Here is a 5,291-nt window from a genome sequence, read left to right on the forward strand (position 1 = left end):
TGTGTGGGGTGGAGAACGGATCTGGCAAACCCATTTTAGCAGGGAGGGGCCCTGGAGGCGGGTGGGGGTGGCGCAGGGGAGAAGAGAAGCCACCCTGTTCGTGTAAGAGCCCGCGGAGGCGGCGGAGGTGGCACCAGGGGTGAAATAATTTAAGAGCAGTGCGGATTTAGATTGAAAATGCTCCCAGCCATGGGTGTGCACGTGGAGCGCCTGAGCTGGGGGGATGGGGGTGGGGGGGATGCACGTGGATGCCCCGGGCAACTGCGAGGCTCCCTTCTCGCCCCCACTGGAGCTCACATTTGCACATGCCCACAGTCCCATCTTCACGCTCCAGGCCTCAGGGTGGAGCTGGTGAAAACAAGCCAGCCCCTGGGAGAGAGCCCATGGGAGGGAGGGGCCAGACTGAGGATGACCCTTGGTAGCCTGGGGAGAGTGTCTGAGGCCAGGCTGCTCCTCATCCCACACTCCCAACCCTGGCCAGAAGGCACCACCCTGCCTGTCAGTCAGCTCTTTCCACCCCTACTCCCATCCCTGGATTGGAGCTGCCTCCCATAGAGGCGGCCCTGCTGCTCCCCAACCTTGTCCATGGTCCTGCTGGGCTTCAGCTGCTCCTCACACTCCAGCCTCGTGGACCCAGCCTGAGAATCCCCTGCTCTGTAGCTCAAAACTGAAAACAGAGCTCATGGCTAGAGATGGGTCTTCCTGCCAGTTGGGCAAGAGGTCCCTCTGCCTGGCCCTGGCCTCACCCACCCACCTGGCACCTGTGACTGCACCCAGTGGGGTTCGGAGGACCTGCTTGGAATTTCCTGCCAGGAGGGGTTACGGGCAGCTGCCAGTCTGCTGGGGGCTGCTTGCCTTTAAGGGATAAACACCAGGAGCTAGTGCTGGGAAGAGGCTTTAAAAAAAGATGGCCACACTTGCATTTTGTCAAACTCAGCCCTGGTGGGTTGTTCCTCAGTGTGGAGTAGAACTCTGGAAGAGGTCCCCTCCCAGGAGAGGCTGCAGGGGCTTGAGGCTCCTGGGCTCACCCTGGGGCAAGGAGGGAGATGGTGGTCACTACTTTAGTTGTCTTGTCCCCATCAGCCTGAGCCAGAGCTGGATCAGGGTACCACTTGCAAGAGCCTCTGTGTTTCCCCACAAGACTCACTGTGAAGCATGGGGGCCAGAGTGGACCTAGGGAGCATGGTGGGGTACTGGGGGCTCCTAGGAGGACTCCAGAACTTGGTGACTTCTAGGCTGAGTCTGCAGATGGCCATGCTGGGGCTTCATAAGGAGCTGCCTCTTCTGCAGGTCGTCACTAGGCCCTAGGAGCCTCACCAGCCCTGCCTTCCTCCTTCCCTCCCCATCTCTGCCCGGGCACATGCTGGTCCCCCTGCTCCTTAACCCTGCAGCCTTCTTCTCCTCCACCCTTTGCTGTGAGCGCTGCTCCTGCCTCCCCCAGTGGGACCTACAGCACTGAGAAAACATCTCCAGGGTCTCAGTCATCAATTGGGCTATCATCACTGTCTACCTGTCAGCCTCTCCCCTTGACTGGGGGCTCCCTGAGAATGGACAGCACCATGTCTTAGGGGCTTCTCAGGGCTTGCTAAATGAATGAATGAATGAATGATGGTAGTCCAGTTAGCAGGGTCATGCAGAAAGGGGTGTGGCTGCCTGAGGCCCATGAGGCTTGATGGAGGATAGGTCAGACTAAGAGGAGGGCGGTCAGTGGGGGAGCTGCAGCTCAATTTGTTAATCCTGGTTGTGACAGGTCAGTGTCCACAGGGGAGGGAGACCACTGACACCAGTTGGGTTGGTGCCAGAGTCTCTGAGAAGGCCCTCAAGACTGTGGGGCTTTGGGTGGACCTTGCAGTTATTCAGAGCCTTGGGAAGACGATGGCTCATGTCTCCTTTTTGGCTGAGGCTCCCCTTGGAAGCTGCAGAGTTAAGGAGGCTGGCAGCCTTTCCCCATCATCTGGCCAGACCTGAGGGGAAGGGGCAGGCACCACCAGGGGGGAGGGAAGCAAGGGGTCCACCTCTTCCCAGCACCACACCCCTCACTGCTGCTCTGAGCCCTTCACACACTGCCTGACCATGGAGGGGAAAGCAGGTCTCAGAGTGTGAATTTTCAGAAGTTACACAAAGCTGGTATTTGACTCCGAGACCCCCATCTGTCTGACTCCCAAAGCCCAAGCCAGGCACCTGGGTCCAGAGGTCAACCTGGGGCCCCCAGCTGGCCTGCCTCTGGCCAGGTGCACCTCCTGTGGCCTCCGTTCTCTGCGCTGGTCTGCTTCTTCTGTCACCTGTGCCTTCCCAGCCTGGAACCTTGGACTGGTGGTCTCTGCCACCATTGTCCCTATCACCCTTGCTCTCCTTCCAGAGGCTACAAGCTGCATGTCCACCACTGGGATACTCTTCTTCTGGACTGCTCATTCCCAGGAAACCCTAAACCCCTCATGGCCCCCACCTTGGAGGTCTCTTCCTCCATCCTTGATGCCCCCATCTGACAGCCTGCCCTGGATGCTGGGGGGGCCTGGCCCCAGTAAAGCCTGCACTGACCAGTTCCCCCCCGCCTGCTGAGGGCCATGGATCTAGGCAGGGATGGATGGCCACTAAAACTCATATACATTGATCTGTGGTAGCGGCCCCAGGGGCTTGGGAGATAATCAGGGCAGCTTGGGATTGGGGACATGGAGTGGGCTGACATACTCCATGACAAGCCCCGTGACTCAGGCACATTCACATCCCTGCCATTTTGCACATGTCTTAGCATCAGCACTCCCTTCTCCCCCAACTCGGAGATGCTTCTGGTGTGCAGGTTGCCCCGCTCATGCACCAGGGGCTCTGGGAAGGGAGCACATGGCCTCAAGAAAGACCCAAGTTCATGCTCCAACAGAGAGAGAGTCTTTTGGCCAAGCTCAGGGCACCTCAGCCATGTAGGACTGAGTACCTTGAGGAGTGGATGTTGGATCCCAGGCTTCATCTTGGTTCCTCTGCTCTGAAGGATCTGAGCTCCCCAAGGCCCAGGCTTGGGGTATCTAGTGCCTGCTTCTTTGGGCAGCTGCCTCAATCCCTCCCCCTCTTTCCTGCCAAGGTGGGGAAGGTGGTCTGAGCCCACTTTCTGAAGCTGGTCTGGTGGAAGCTCAACTAGTCCACCAGTGGGAAAAGTTCTGGGCCCCCCACAGACCTTCCGTCACTGCCACCTCCACTCCTATCCCATGCCAACCTCAGGCACAGCAGCGACCTCCCATGTGTGAGGACATGAGGCTGTGGGCAGCAGCACAGTGCCAGCCAAGGAGCCCCTTCCCCCATCTCGGGATAAGATGTCTCCCTGGCTTTCAGCAGTGCAGGCCTGCCCGGGCCCAGCTGTCTCAGGGGGCCCAGGTTCCCCGCACCTCGGGGCCACTTGTTTCCATCTCATCAGTGGGAGACAGGACTCAAGTGCCCTGGAACTGGGCGTGAGCTGGACGTCTGGGTGGTGTCTGTCCCATGAACCTCCCTGGTGTTAGAGGTGCCGATAAGTGAGGGATGGGTGAGATGGGGGGAGCCAGGTAGTAGAGGCAGCAGGCAGTGGGGCAGCTGAGTCCTGGGGTCCCCTGGGGCCTGAACAGTCCACCCTGCACTGCCCATGTTTACGACTGGGGCTTAACTTTCTCTCCTCTCCAGACAGCTCTGGTCCAGCCCTGTGACCACCAATGGGTCTTCACTAGGCATCTGCCCTGGCCTGGGGGACTGAAAACCTCTCAGGGGCCCAGGTCAGCCCAGGGCTTCTGGGCCGAGGCTGCTGTCCAGCAGCCCTCAAAGGAGCTGGTGGCCTCAGCTGACTTTGGTCCCTGGGCTGTAGGAGGTGGTGGGTGTGGGGAGGGGCCTGATGGAGGGGGCTGGTTAGGTGGCATCCACCATCTGCTCTTTCCATGGAGGGATGGCTTCCTTTGCAGAGACAGGGAGGAGTTGGAGGAGTGGCCACTGGGCCCTGGGCTCCCTAAGGCTCCAATAGCCAGGCCTTCTCTCCTTCTGGGGTGATGGGTGCATGACTCTCTCCACCCACTCAAGATCCAGGAGTACAGGACCCCTCCCCAGCAAGTCTCAGGGTGCCCACTTCCCCTTCTGAGGCCCTCCAGCCTTGGCCAAGGCCTGATCCCTCCTCTAGAGCCAGGCACATGCCCAGCCCCCCATTCCCCTCATCCTCCCACTGTGGCAGCTCCATACAGGCCCCTGTCCAGAACGTGTCCAGGGGTAAACAGGCCCTCTGGCCATGGGTCCACATAGCTCCTCCTGGAGTGTAACTGTATCTAACACATCTCTCATAGGCCCAGGAGCTGAGGTGGGGGGCCCAGAGCTCAGTGGTGGTCCAGGATCTCACCCAGCCAGGTGGGCTGGGGGCCTGCCATTCCCCTCCCACCGGTACACTGTCAGGTGGCACCCACCCCCAGTCCTAGTCCAGTTGCCATGGGGAGTGGGCCTCGACCAGGCCCTCCGCTGGGATAAGGGGCTGTGGTAAGGCCCAGCAGGGCCTGAGGCCCAGCGGCCACGGCCAGGGAAGGGGCTACGGTTATATAAGCCCTCTGGGGGTGGCAGAGGCGCTGTCCCAAGCCCCTCTCCGTCCCCTCCTCATTGTGGCTGCCCGGCCGCGGTGGCGTAGCCGGGCCCCTCCCGGCGGCCCCGCAGCCAAACCCAGAGCACACACCTTACCTCGGCCCGGGCTCCTGGCTCATGCCACGCTGTTCACCAGGCGTCCTCCCGTCATGGGGAGCCCGGCATGGGCGCCGACGAAGCCGGGAGGCGGCCGAGGTGCTGGCCTGGCCAGCAGGGCCCGGCCGCGCCCCGCGCCCAGCGCTGGGGCCTGGCCGGCCCCCTCGGCCGCACCCCGAGAGGAGCTCCCCGGTGGGAGAGGATTGGCCACCCCGAGCCTCCCACCGGGGAGGCTGAGGCTGTGCCCAGGTAAATAAGGCCGCTTTGCAGGGAGCCGGGCGGGCGCCTCCTCCCTCCCCTCGCCCTCCTCCCGGCGCTCCTCCTCCGCCCTCCTCCCTGCGCTCCTCCGCGGCCGCCGGCGGCGCCGCGCGCGCCCCCCCGCCTGGCACTACGCGCCGCGCCCTCGCGCGCTCCCGGCGCCGGGAGCCAATCCGGGCTGGGGAGCCCGAGCGGGGGCGCCGAGGATGCCGAGCCCCTCCCCTCCTGCCCCGCCCTGCCTCGCGCACAGCACGCTCCCGCCGCGGCGCCCACGGGCACGCGCCAGCCCCAGCATGCGCCCCGCCCCCCTCTTCGCCGCGGGCGCCCTCACAATAACAAACCCGGGCGCGCGGCTGTGCGGG

General features: G+C 62.6%; 1 protein-coding gene across 5 annotated transcripts in view; it reads right to left on the reverse strand.

The window, feature by feature from the left end:
- FBXL16 (F-box and leucine rich repeat protein 16) overlaps positions 1-5,031 on the reverse strand; it is a 12,024-nt gene extending 6,993 nt beyond the window's left edge. For 3 of the 5 annotated variants that reach the window (XM_019648561.1, XM_019648562.1, XM_019648564.1), the window contains exon 1: positions 4,672-5,028. The gene's annotated coding sequence lies outside the window, so the exon portion shown is untranslated. Of the gene's footprint in view, positions 1-4,666 lie in introns of all 5 variants that reach the window. The other 2 variants (XM_019648563.1, XM_019648566.1) reach the window with 2 other exon arrangements.
- Between the last annotated feature and the right edge of the window lie 260 nt (positions 5,032-5,291).

Source organism: Hipposideros armiger, unplaced genomic scaffold, assembly GCF_001890085.2.
Source record: "Hipposideros armiger isolate ML-2016 unplaced genomic scaffold, ASM189008v1 scaffold_126, whole genome shotgun sequence".
In the NCBI taxonomy this organism is placed as follows: Eukaryota; Metazoa; Chordata; class Mammalia; order Chiroptera; family Hipposideridae; genus Hipposideros; species Hipposideros armiger.